This window comes from Grus americana, chromosome 5 (genome assembly GCF_028858705.1).
Source record: "Grus americana isolate bGruAme1 chromosome 5, bGruAme1.mat, whole genome shotgun sequence".
NCBI classification, from domain to species: domain Eukaryota; kingdom Metazoa; phylum Chordata; class Aves; order Gruiformes; family Gruidae; genus Grus; species Grus americana.
In genome coordinates, this window is record NC_072856.1 from 28273593 (window position 1) to 28288078 (window position 14486).

The 14486-nt window shown below is 43.6% G+C and overlaps 1 protein-coding gene across 2 annotated transcripts in view; it reads right to left on the reverse strand.

Moving 5' to 3' along the window:
- Positions 1 to 14486, reverse strand: part of LOC129207431 (transmembrane protein 263-like) — a 207765-nt gene that overhangs the window by 18500 nt on the left and 174779 nt on the right. The gene's annotated exons all lie outside the window — the stretch shown is intronic.

The window sequence follows — 14486 nt, forward strand, 5'->3', positions numbered from 1 at the left end:
GCCATAAGCTGTCCAAAATACATTTATTCTCCTAGCACTCCATATATCAGCTAGGGAAAGGCAGACAAGGAAGGAAACCGTTGGGAACAAAAAAGAGGGTATCTTTCCCCGTCTCATCAACTGCTGGATGATAGAAGAGCACAAATGTGTGTCACCATGGGTGAGAGCCGGGTGAGGATGGATGCCTCTGTGCTATCTGTAGATGGTGAAAGAAGACCCAGTGATAGCTAGAGGAAGTAACAGATTTTCTGGCAGTGCTAAGAGGATGCAAGGATCATCCTGCACTGATGGAACAGCACTCAAAGTGTGGAACGTTTCCTGCAAAAGTTTGCTAGTGTTTTTTCTGTCCCACCCAGTCCATTCCCAGCCACAACCTCCATAACCATGCGAATGTGGTGACACTTTCCAATGACAGTGGAGTGCTATTTCTTGTGTGTGTGTCTGCCATCAACAGAGAGGCTCTGTCAGCAGAAACCCCAGCACCCAGCTGCCCCACAGAGGCACCTGAAGTGCAACTGCAACAAGCACAAACAAATGCTTGTGGTGTGAGGCTGTGCCTGTAAGTCAACGGCCACCAGCTAGCAACCAGGTAGCATCTCACAGGGAGCCTGCGTGGTCCAGAGGAGATGTGAGTGGCTGCTGGGTCCTCAGTTGCCATCCTCCACCGGGGCTTGGCAAGAGCAATGTGGCCACCGCTCCCAGAGACTGCTCAGGCAGCTTTAAAAACAAACTCTTTCATCCTTATGCATGGATTTACTTATTCATGTATTCTCAACAGAAGCACTAACGGCCATAATTGGATCCATTACTGGGGTTATTAGAGCTCTCAGTCACTGCCTCTGCAGCCTCGTGCAGTGCTGGGGAAACGCACAGGAAGAACAAACAGGGCACAGGCACGGCCAGCGGCAGGGGCTTTAAACATTCGTTAAGTTGTTGCTGTGGCAACTAAAACAAAATTTCTGGCATGGACTGTGATGTGTGGGGAACTGTAAACTTCTCCATTTGTGGAAAACATTGGTCACGTCTCTGGAAGGGAGGTGGAGGAAAGACAGAAAGAAGGGCTCTTTTCAGAGACTGCTACAGCAAGAGCCAAAAACAGTCTGCTTGCAAATTTATCCTTATGGTAAGCCCTGATGACGGTTGGATTCTGCATACCAGAGCTTCCCAGGAGCCAGTTGCACCGAGACAGAGCTGGCATGTATGGAAGAGCACTTCTAGGTATTCAGTTCAGCTGGTCTTGATTGCCAGGAAAGCAACCAAACCGCTGCACAGACACCAGCAGTGCTGTAGTCCACTCGCTTCTACCTTCACCTGCCTCCTCTACTCCACAACTTATCGAGGGTCTCCATGGAAAATGAAGCTCGTCTGGGAAGTAACTTCCTTTGAGATGATAGATTCTGGAACATCAAACTTTCCATCCATAAACACGGGGAAATGGAAAAGCAGTGGTTAGGTCTGGAAGTACTAAAATTTGGCTAGAAAGACTGAACCTGATCTCAGAAAACACCATTAGTTTTCAAGATGCTCAGTTCCCTCTGAGCGGTCAGGACGGCAGCGACCAGCCGGATGAAATGTCACATATACTAACAAACTTCAGAAGGTGTTCACTACTTTATCATCTCAACATGGGTTGCAAACTTTCAGGTTCAGCATCTTAAGTTCATGTTTAATTACAAAGCAGAATCAGCATTGATTTAATGCTGATTAATTTAATGTTGATTTAGGCAAAACAAGCTGTGTTGTGCCACCTACTTAATTGTCTGGGAGATCCCCAAATCCACATCTGAGCCTGCTTAGCTAGCAAAGTCCAATACCTCCTGCCCCCCACCTTTCCTGCTCAAAGATCCCGGCTGATGAGTTTGTCACTTACGAAGTAATTCATGCAGTTCAGAAACTCAGAACGGCACAGGTGCCTGATGCAAGACTCCAAATTCTCTCAAGTTTAGTGTATAGGTTGGAGCTACCAAATGGGCACTTTGCAAAAAGATTCAAAAGTGACAGCGGATGCTGCCAGCAGAAAATTTGCCTACCGAGAGATATCGTGTAGGCAAAATGATTGATGAGGATTTCAGTTTTTCTCTGGAGTCAGCAGCTTAACTATGAAGACTTTATTGCAAGTTAGACTCGCTTGGTGGGACTTATTTCCACTGTGAAAGGAGGGGTAGAGGGAACAGGAGGACAAAGGTATGGGACTAGCATCGGGGGAGCAGCATCCAAGCAGCCCCATTGTAATGCTGCCCGTCTCCTCTCCTCTGTCCCCTGGTGCCATGGAGGCTCACGGCTTCCTGACCCTGGCCCTCACGGCTCACACGACTTCACTGCATTAATGACCTCAGTGACAATTTTTTAAGCTGACTGACAGCAACCTGGAACAAAAAAAAAAAACCACCCAGGAGCTATGAAATTGCACCGTTGCCAAAGGGGAGCTCAACACAGGGCAGGAAAGAGGCGCTGGCTAAGTGCACAGGAGGTCTTTAAATAGACACCCTGGGTCTGCTCTGCACAGCATTACGGATCGTGGTGAGTCTCTGAGGTCAAGGTAAGAAATGAGTACTTGCAAAGCTCAGTGAAGCTTATGCTTACAATACAGCTCTAATTATCCTGTTAATCAAAGCAAAAATCCTTCAGTTTTGCAAATCCAGCCAGCAAAAGGCTGCAAATTCACAGCTCAGTCACTTAACCCCCAACTGCCCTACATGCTAGAAAGGCAAAGAAATAGGAAGTTTTGAAAGACTTCGAAATTTTACCCCTCTTTACTTTCTTACAATCTTCTACTTTCATTCCTAGCCTACAACACTTGGATAAGGACTTGTTAACAAGGAGGTTTAGAGAAGAAATGTAAGGCATTACCTGTCTGCGGCTGTTAAAACCTTAAGTCTGTAGTATGTGAATGTTTTTTGTGTAGACAAAGATCTTTTGTTGGCATAAACAAAGATCTTTTTTTTGGCAAAAACATCACCTCAATCCATACTTCTGTTGTCCACTGAGGTGTATGGCATATATCAAAACCTTACATATTTTATCCTGGTCAGTGGAGTTCATGGTGTGGTTACTTCTAGTGAACGACAGAATTTTCTTCACTGCAAACTACTTTTAAAGTAGTTTGCTGCTTTGAGACACACAGACTTTGGTTTAAATGCTACAGTAAGAGAGAAAAAAAAATCAGTCTATCAAACAAGAGAAAGGTAGACCACACACAGATCACTTCTCAATTTCCAGAGTCACTGATGCGGTGAAGATATATGTTGCTTGAGAACAGGCTTGTCACTGGCTTTGGGTGGTGAAACATCAGCAGCAGTTAAGGTTGACTGGGAAATTTTCACTGTGCACACATGACAATTCTAGTCTTGACGTTAGAGCTGTTAACACCTGCATCTGAGCATTTCCAAGCTTTTAAGCAGTCCTAGGCCTTGAGAAAACAGCCTGTTCACTCTCATAAATCAGGACCCTATCATAGTTGATTAGGTAAATACAAGTTTTACTTTAAGTTCATAATTTTGAGAGGCTGGCCATTTACTTACATCTTTTTAATTACGAAGAATTAAGTAGCAGAAATTATTGTGAAGCACACAGACTACACACATGATGTGTCTCACTCTGGAGATACCAAATATGGAGACTGCTTTTTCCAGGCTGATCTTCCCCCATATATGAATATAATAAAACCACGGGATAATCGTATTCAGTCCTCCACTGTCAGGTAAGGTAGTGGAGGTGCCACCCGTTACCACAGCTAAGCACATTGTTTAATTCTCATCTAAGTAACCAATCCCATCTTAGAAACAGGTTATTTGCCCTAGTACTCTTACTTGGATATCTAAAATTTTACTGGTCTTTTGCTTAGAAACTTAATTCACAGCCTAAATTTATTCATGAGCCATTTATACCCATTTCCTCTTGTGCCAATGGTGTCTCTTAGTTTAAATAGCTCTTCTCCCTCCCTGGTGTTTACTCCTCTGATGTATTTACAGAGAGCATTCATATCTCCTCGCAGCCTGTTTTGTTAGATTAAACAAGCCACACACTTCTAGTCCTCATGTATACAATGGATTCTCCATTGCTGCCACCATCCTGGAAGCCTTTCTCTCTACCAATATGCCAGTCTCATGGCAGGGGTTTTTTTGCATATGGAAGTTTGGTAGTGTGCAGAGAATTGACAAAGCCATGTATACTACCTTCTCCCTAAAGGGACAGCTTGCCTTACACAACCTAGGATTGCATTTGGTTTTCAATATATTGATAGGGTACAGTCACTTCTTTCATTAACTAACATACTCTAACCCTTCTCTTCCCTCAACCCCCTAATGAACTCTCAGCTTATACCAGACATTCTTGTTGTCAGTTCTTAGGTGTATAGTCTTTTTTTGGCACTGTTAAAAATTGTTACATGTCTATCGTTTTGGTCATTGGTCATCAGTTTTTGCTGTATGATACCCAAGCACTGCTATCAGTAATAGTAATAAGCTAACTGCTTTGTATCACGCCTTTTCGTACATCCACACCCAACCGAAAATCTAGGCTGGAATCTAGAAACTGCTCAAGTCATCCCAGGGAAGTATCTCTTCCAGGCTAGGAAGAGGAGTGGCTCTCCTTCAGCTCCAAGAAAACCACCACTTCATCTGCATGTGATCTCCCCCTGATACGGGGTACAAATCACATTCTGCTACTGCCTCAGACACCAAACTCTCTTGCAAGCATCTTGAATCCTGGCTGTGTGACCGGAGACCTTGGGAAGAAGCAAATCACGCAGGTGATGTTTCTGCATTGGTCTGGTTGCAAGGACAGAAGAGGGCACGAGCCCACCTTCCTGTTCTGACTCAGGTGGGCAGGAGGGAACCACTCAGAGAAGATCAAGCATAACTTTCTCTGTCCTCAAGGCTCTTGCAGCTTTTCATTTTGTGAACCCATTGAGGACTAGGCTTTTCACAATCTCCTCTTTCCGACATTTCTTACTCACTTTTGGACGGTAGGGAGAGAAGCACTACTTTCTTCTCCAGCTACTGCAGCTGAGGTATTTGTAGCCCTTGTGCTACAGAATCTGACTTTCCTCCCCTAATTACCTCACATTTCTCCACTTCTAATTTACTTGTTTTGTTGAGTCGAAATTCTCGAGGGCAGCATGGCATTGTGACTACAGCACTCATCAGAGACCGCAGAATGCAGCTATAAAATACAACGTTAGTAATACCTAGATCGCTCACTGCCTCGCTACCGTGACAAAAGACATTTGGAAATGCCTATCAATAACATTGATTACAGCCCAGACGCTTAAGCTAGGTAAGTATTTTCTAGCACTCACAAAAGCTGCCCGTGAGTGAGAGTCTTGCTTTAGCAGGACTTAAGTTTTTTTAGATGACTTTGGGCCAAGAGCAAATTGGTTTAATTAACACCCTATCCATATGGGGCTGTAAGCCGAAGAGCAGAACGAAGCTCTTGCGGGAAAGGAAGAGAACAGAAAAGCCTGGTTCTGAGCCGGCTGTTTCCAAACCTGTTTACTTATCTATTAGCGAGGGTGGCTTCTCCTTAATTTATTTACATAGAATGTTTCTGTAACCATCTGCTCTTAAGCTAAATGAAAAATTATCATCTTTCTCCTGCCGCCGCAGAGACTCCCTTGGATATTCTTAATAATACAAAAAATATATCATTTTAATGCAGACAGCTTGGCTAATAAAAATGATCTGTACCATTAGTAATTATGCCACAAATACAATGCAAACAAGCAGCCTTTCCCTGAAGAGGCCAAGCATAAAACACCCCTCTCACCAACCAGGGGCCAGAGACGACAGCACATCAGCAGGTCTTGGCTTCTCACTTCTCTACCAAAGAGCAGAAAAACAAAGAGGAGGGCAGTTTAATTAAGTTACCATTACTCAATTCTTTAACAAGGTTTAGGTCAAACCTGCTTGGGCCCCATTTTCCTGTATTAATACAAAGCCATATTCCTGAAGAGGGCTACCTTGGTTTACCTGCTTCTACAGTTCTCATCATCTCATAACCCTTTAAGGCTCTGACGTATCCCGCTTAGTTGTGAAATGGGCTGATGTGGCTAGTCCCACTCAACAGATCGGAAACTGAGGAGGCAGAAAGCAACTAAAAGTAACAGCAAATATGATGGAAGAAAGCAGCGAAGCAAGAAAATGAACTCATGCCATGAAACCACTACCAAGAAATTGTAGGTAAGGCCTACTGTGCTGGTTTGGACTGGGATAGAGTTAATTTTCTTCATAGTAGCTAGTATGAGGCTAAAGTTTGCATTTGTGCTGGAAACAGTGTTGATAACACAGGGATGTTTTAGTTACTGCTGAGCCAAGGCCTTTGCTGCTCTTCACCCCACCCCACCAGCGAGGAGGCTGGGGGTGCACAAGAAGCTGTGAGGGGACACAGCTGGACAGCTGACCCCAAGTGACCAAAGGGATATTCCATACCATATGACGTCATGCTCAGCACATAAACCTGGGGGAAGAAGAAGGAAAGGGGGTCATTCGGAGTGATGGCATTTGTCTTCCCAAGTCACCATTACCCGTGATGGAGCCCTGCTTTCCTGGGGATGGCTGAACACCTGCCTGCCCATGGGAAGTGGGGAATGAATTCCTTGTTTTCCTTTGCTCGCGCATGCGGCTTTTGCTTTACCTATTAAACTGTCTTCATTTCAACCCGTGAGTTTTCTCACTTTTACCCTTCCGATTCTCTCCCCCATCCCACCTAGGGGGTAGTAAGCGAGCGCTGTGTGGTGCTTAGCTGCCGGCTGGGACAAAACCACGACACCTACTTAAAAAAAGCTCCATGGGCAGTTTCCTAACAAATGGAAGGACAACACTACTGGCCCACATGTTGCCTGATACCATTTTAGTGTGGCCAACAGGCCAACACCAGACTAGCAGGTGTGATTCCTTGATGTTTCTCATCGGCTGCTGCTCTCTTCTATGAATGGCAGCAAATCATTTAACCTCCACGACTCGGTTGCCTCCCACAAAAAAAGCAATAAAATGCTTAGAGGTTCAGGGATGAATGAAAGGAAAACAAACCAAAGCAACACAGAAGGAAATGTTTTCTTTAAACAAGTTCTAAGGGAGAAGGAGTAAGATTATGCCTCAAATTATATCAATAAAATATGAACATACCTCTTTACTAAATAATTCAATTGATAAAGAAATGTGTGTAAAGAAAGATAATCAATGTCTTGGGGATTTTCAAACACTTCTGTAAAGAGATCAGCATTGTATGAAATGAAACGTGAACAAATTGGAAGGCCAGTACATGTCACGAATTCCTGTAGCCCAGAGGTCTGGCAGCTCACGTGTGCTGCATGAAGAAACACGAGTGCTTGCCCTGGCAGTGGCGGCTGGGCAGGCGGGTGCCGAAGGGCTGCTCACGGGAGAACACTTACAGAAGCAGAAGATTTAATCCCAACTGGGCCAACCTGTCTGTTGGTAATTTCCTTTGCTTCTGTTTCTCAGTCCGTAAAATGGGGCTAAGGGCAGGTCTGGTGTGGGATGCTGGGATGGTTCATGTTTGCCTATCATTTCAAAAGCTACAGATGCACAAAGGACAGCAGTTCTTTGCGAGGCAGGTAAGAAGAGCAAACTACAGTGGATGATAACAGACAGGCAGGAATTGACTCCTCCGTGAAGTACTGCAGGAAAGCATCAAAGCTGGTGCATCATAGGACAGATCGTGCAAAACATGATCAGCAATTTCCTGAGCTACAGCAGAGGAAGCGATCCACGAGGAGGGAGCCGGAGCCACGGCCAGTTCCAGAACTGCAGGGCAATACAGGAGCTTTACTGGTGGATGTTTTATACTGAGGTTAAAGATGCATACAGATCATTGACATGGATGATATCTCACCCATGAAGGGGATTATTAAGGATAAGTCAAGCTACTTTTTAAAATAACTCTTTGGATAGTTGATCGTGGCTTGCACCTGGGCAGGGATGCCAGGGAAGATTGATGACTGGTGTAGAGGGCTCAGATACTTCAGTTACACTCGTATCTACACAGAGGCCGCGAGCTGCAGAGCTGAATCTGGTTCAGGGAAGCTATCAGATTCCCGAGCTGCATCCCCAAATCTATCAGGGGTTGTGAGTGACAGGCCACAGGCAGACGGCAGGAGAAGCAAGGTGAAAGGGAGGCTGTTGTGCTACACCAGATAGCAGTTGCTTACCCACCCCCCTCATCACCATTTTCGGCTTGTATTGTTTCATGGCCTATTAATATTCATAAGAGCCTTTCTATTGTGTTTGCACTTTCCTATCATGCTCACAGGCCTGATCCCTACTTGCCTTAATAGGATGCAAACCTCATGAAATCAGATCTTATTAGCAAAACTCCATCAGATGCCCTCGGCAACACAGCACCTCAGTTCCCGCTCCTGCTGAAGCGAAAGGGAAGCCTTTCACGCTGTTGACATCTATAGGGCTCTTAATCTAATACGACGTTTCAGTCTTGAGAGCAGAAATGAAAAGGAGTAAAACACAGGGCAGGGAACGCCACTGAATGCTGCTGAGTCAAGCCCCACAGCATCACAGCCAAGAGATGCAAAAGACCTTGGAAAAAAGTTTCTAATCCTGGCTTGCAATAAACCTGACCGAACAAAGGTGCTGGTTCATTAACACCTTTATCTCACTGATGGAAGACTGCTGACTTACCCCCAGATGAGTTCCTTCAAACTCTCAGTCCTAAAGTACAAATCTCAAGGCTTTCTCCCACATGACGGTGATGCTATCCTGGTGCACAACCTCACCCCTGGGGGCTTTGCGCAGACAAAACTGAGCGGAATTAGCAAGAAAAGGCAGTGCTGCACAGCAGTGACCTTGTCCACCATCTCTGCTCCCTACCTCTCCTCAGTTTTTAAACTGCTGACTTGACCAACATGCATGAATTTTCAACTCCCGGTCTTGCAGAGCCAAGAGAGGAGAATGAGATGGAGTCTGGAGCGCAATACCATCGAGGATGCTCTGCACCTCTAGAACACGTGCCTTGAGTCCTGCCTTATGTGTGCTCCATACATCATCACTGTTGATAAAGATGCCACAGATTGATTTTTACAGATCCCAGGCGAAGTCTGTGCCTCTGGCAGAAAGAAAAATCATTGCTGGAGTTGGAAAGTGAGCAGATTTTAGTTTGTAAGTCAGCAAGTGAAAATAAATACAAAACGTACAGTGTCACATTCCCACTCAATCATTTTCCTAAGTAGAACAGTACATTAACACTTTAATTTTAAAAGAATTTCTAGCTGCAATAGCTAACAAGGACGTTGATAGCAGGCTCTTACTCACTAAATAAGAGCCGCTCAAGTCTTGACCCTGAACTGCACATATCCTTTCTGCTTAATTAATTACTTTCATTCTGTATCAACAATAACCGATAGCAGTTTGATGGAAAATTGCTGACCTAATACTCCGGACACTTTGCCAGTCAGGTTTGATACAGAATGGTTCTGTGGTGTATATCTCCTGCTCTCAATACACGGGAGCACGAACTCTTGCCAAAGATCACATCTTACTCTTGGCAGACGGCTGAGAAAATGAGACTAGGCCTATATGGATCCAAATTGCTGAGAGCAGAGTTGGGATTTAGTCACAGCCTTTCTTGTCATGGAGAGGTGAAAAACTCTTTCCAATCAGCCGAATTACCAAAAGGTTGTGAGTGCAATGACTTGGGAGTATCTTATCTTCAGTTATTTCTAATTATAGGGCCTTAAAAATTTCCTTTTTTTCTTAACCTGTTGTGCAAACATCAAAGGGAAGGACAAATCTATTGCTATTATTATCTATTCATACTTATTCAGCCATATCTAAGACCATTATCTCTGACTACAAGGATTCTTCCAAGTGTATTTGATAGGATTAAGGGGAACTGGCACTGGGACCAAAGGATAGATGCAAAGTTTCAAAAGAATACTCAGACATTTAGATTTTCAAATTGTTGTACCAGGTGCATGCTGTAATTTATAGCCAGTTGAAACTGCTAAAGTGAGCCAGACAAGAGTGGATTATTGTATCGACTAAGGCTTTGTACAAGGGTAGCACCCCAATTCAGCATCCCAATTTATAGGGTCAGGAGGGACAGTGAATTCTGACCTGTAAGAAGGTTTTAGGAACACTGTTCTTCTTTCAGCTTAATTGCCACTTTTTCTGAATCAAGATATCTCTGATTAATTTGCAGACCTCACAAAAGGTTTCTCCAAAACACGGGAATAGGTTCTCCACCTCTGGAGCAGAATTACAGGATACCGCAGCGGCTGCTACCTCAAGGTTGTATGTGCAGCATACTGAAGCCATCATCCCAGCAGAGCATGATAAAGAATTTCCCCTGGATCCCAAATATCTTAAACAAATGCAAGCTTTCCCAAGCCTTTCAATCACGGTCACGGATACATAAAACCACCCCTTGATACCACGTGGCGGTCGTTACTCGTGTAGTGCGCAGAGAAAAAGATGCATTGTGCTTTCCCCGCTGCATTCAACTAAAACTTTAAGAAACCTCGTTCCTCAAGCTGTGCCAACATCATTTAGGTTGTTGGTGCGCAAACAAGGAGGTAAACAACAACAACCACGAAAAAAAATCATGTTAATTTCAAGCTCCATTAGAAATGCAGAGTTTGGCAGCAAGAAAAATCAATGTTTGTCCAGTGGAAAAAAATAAACACCAGCACTGATGAGGGACAAAAGGACTCTTTTCAAGTTTCTAAGAGGATGTAAAAAACTTGGTGCTCAACATCCTCTGAACTAGGGGAAAAGTATTTTCTTATCACAGAGACTATTTGATTCTGACACAGGGGGTATTTTGATGTGAATTATCCAGCCCCAGATACTGTCTGGCAATGCTTTCCTTCTTTGTACATCCGATCAGCTCTGACACTAGGACCAATTGATTTTCTTTTTTCTTTTTTTCCTCCCTAAAGATGTCGTCAATTCTGGTTTGTTCTGATGAACTCCACAAACACTACACCAGAGACATACAGATCTCCCAGGGCTGACTTCCAGTTTAGCTGTGCTGGATAACAAGCAGAAAACCCGTCATTCTTAGGTGTTACTAGTTGTCTGGGATAAGACTTATTCACTGTGACAAGAAAAAAAAAAATCTAAAAAAAAAAAAAAAAGAATTGGAGGGCTGACCTTTCAGCAGTGCCTGAACTGAGGCCAGTTCGAGTAAGAAAAATCCTCCCCAGCCTCATTTAAGGAAGCAGCATTGTGAAATTTCTGAGAAATAGCAGGTCCCCATTAGACCCACAGTTTGTTCATTTTTTGGAAAAATCGCAGTCATTTGCTACCATGGCTATGTTAATTTGTTTAAATGCAGCAAATCTCTAAAGCCCTGGGTCCTTCCAAAGCACCAGCACGCATGAGGCTAAACTGCAATCTACCTCACCTACAAATCCACCACACATCGGGGCTGCTGCTTGATGGGAAAATCCCACGACCTGCGCTCCCCAGCAGCCTGCCTGTGTGCTGCAGGCCAAACCCTGCCCCTGGCTGTGCAAACTCAAGGGGCCCCTCTCCCTGCTAATGGGCTCTGCATGACCAGGAGCCTGCCCCTACCGCACAATTCGGCTCCGAGGGGTTGCTTGGAGCATGGTGACCGATCCACCCTCTGCAGCTGCCATCTGGAGCACTTATTTTTCCTTATAGAAGAACTAAAATATTCTCCTGCCTAAAAAAAAAAAAAAGACAACAGGCAAACCAGAAAGCCTAAACTACTACATTTAAAATAAAAAGGGTAGTATCATTTTTGTATCCTTTGCTGGACATTATCAGTCCCCTGCTGGCATGGTCCAGCACAGGCAAAGAGACAACTGTATGTTACGTGAGGAAGGGAAACTATAGAAGCTACAGCTAGAGGAGATCTATGACATTAGCTGTGTTCTCCTGTCAACGGCTGGAAGTTAAACCCTCCTTGCCTGCAGGTATCCCTACAGAACTGTGAAGACAGGAGTTCGGCCAGAGATGGAATCTAGCTGTTCTGCACAGCAGTCCTAAACCAAAGAGAGACCTCCCTTCCAAAAAGCAAGAAATAATTCCCCCTTGTTCCCAACAGATTAAGTCTGTTTTCACTGTCAAGAATGAAAAATATCCCAGAGAAGATCAGAGACTCCATTTAGCAGAGACTACACATTAAAGGACTCATACCAGAGAGGGCTAACATTGTCCTCTGGCAAGTGCTCCCTAATTTTCTATGAGAAGTATCACATCGTGCGTCAGCTCTTAAACAACTGAAAGATCTCAAAGTGGAACTTTTGGAAATCAGAGAGCCAAGATCAAAATGAAATGCACCAACACATGGCGTTAAAGCCCATCTCTAAGTGCTGGAGGGTTTCTCAGCTTCCATCTCTCAGTTAAGAGGAGGAATGCTGCTCCTGAAAAGGCCAACACCTGACAGTGAAATGTGTAAGCCAAGTCAGAATGGCTCACTTCCAGATTTAAGGTACAGCATTGGGATGTGTAAGCTTCCCCCTCCACTTAGAAAGCTAACTAGTTGCTTTGCAGCTTGACTTCCTACAAGTTTTTAAATGAGCTATAGCAAAAGTGAAGATGCTCAGTCTCCGACGTAGACAAATCCAACTGGGATATCAAGGAGAAAGCATATGCTAACACGTGCAAGGGAACCGGTGAAGTCTCAGATTATATCGATAAGTAAATAGACAAACAGCTTTGCAAGTCTTACCAGCAGATAAGAATGATGTACACTTCAACAGCGATACAGCATTTATTATGCACAATCAATTAAAGAAAAGACCAGGCAGTTCTGGTGAGGAAGGGGAAGGTCAGTAGCTGTAGAGATTCAGCAGCTCTTGCTTCAGAGAATGAGCACAGCCACGTGTCAATTCATTCACCAATTCAGACACACCAATTTAGGCTAAGTTTGTCTTTAATTTATAACTTTTTGCATTTTGACAGCCCTCTGGGACTGTTAATTCATTTATTTCTTCCCTAGATTTCATGGTGCCAGTAAAATATGTATCAAGGGATGGAAAACCAGCGCAATTATATTACCCAGGCAGCAAAGGGGGGAGAAGGTACCTTCGGCAGGAAGCCTTTTTTTTTTCCCCAATGGAAAGACTTTTTTTTTCTTTAACATAGAATAGCTAGATGTAAGGTTCAAAGGTGATTTTTCATTATAAAGCTCTACTTCCAGGACCTAACAATTCCTCAAAATATTAACCTCTCATATGCAAATTCTGCAGGTCTGCACTCTCTTCAAAGACACTTGTTTCTTGGGACATTTGATCAAATTGCTTCTGACCTTTTCTAGTATGCTGAGAGGCAGCGAGAAAAACAAGAGGGAGAAGGATGGTAGGGGAGGGATACGGAGAACAGGAAAAATTCTCATAGAAGAAGAATTCTTGTTAGCCTATTCTTGAACAGCTCCACAGTCAAAAGGTTTTGAAGTCGAAATTGGCACGGAATATTTCTGCCTGAAGGATTTCAAAGAATAATCCCGGAAGGGTTCCTTGGGCATGGCCTGACTCCAATGGGAATTAGTTTTCATTTGACCCAATTATACATGTTTAAAAAGCGCATGCTGAGTATGCCTGTGGGGTTTTCTGGTAAGCTCATTAAGGAGTTGACTTTGTCCTGCACCGAGTGCTCTACCTCAGTCTTGAAAAATGCTTCATAAAACCATAAGACTCATAAAAGTCCACGAGACACTGCATATTCCTTAAAATTAAGCAGGTGTCTATGTGCTTTACTGGACCAGACTTGAGCTGTGGTTTTCCATGAATTTAATCTGTGGTCCCAGAATGGCTTTCTAACAGAGATCCTGATCTCTCAGAAATTTTGCAGATTTAGTATAGTTGTCTTAACCAGCTTTGCAGACCCATTCAAAGTAATCCAGAGCCTCCCAACTTGCTCTGGCATCACAGACTGAAAAGCACTGGGCCAGGAAATGCAGTAGAATTGGTCCCAAGCCATTCAATCAAAACAACAAGAATTATACTACCACCACTACCCCAAGTGTGTTAGAATGGGCATTTTATGAAAAAAATATTAAACGGAGATAAAGATCTGCTTCAAATCAAGTTCAATTTAAAATTCTTCAGCACAGAAAAGAGACAACCGGAAACCATTGCTTTGCTCAACAGGAAATATTCTAGTTTATCCAGAATAAAATATGCCCTTTATAGAGCTTGTTAGAAGGAAAAAAAAAAGTTATGAAAATGAATGGTTGGATTCACAAAGCTGGTGGTGCATTTAGTTTTTATGTAATAGCTCAGAGGCAAGAGCATTCACCAAGGATAGAAGAAAACTAGGCTTAATGGCCCTAAAGATTCAAATTTTTATTTCCAAATGGCTTGTGAAGTACTATATACTTAGGTTATTCTGTATTTTGGGATGGACTTCTTTTAACGTTTTCTTCTATGTAAAAATAATTAACCATGCAGTGGAGCAAGCAGTGGAATTAAAGCACTCTCCCTGCCAGCTCAGCATTCTCACCATCGGGCTCAGGATTTCCATCAGGATCCTCACAAGACTGCAAGA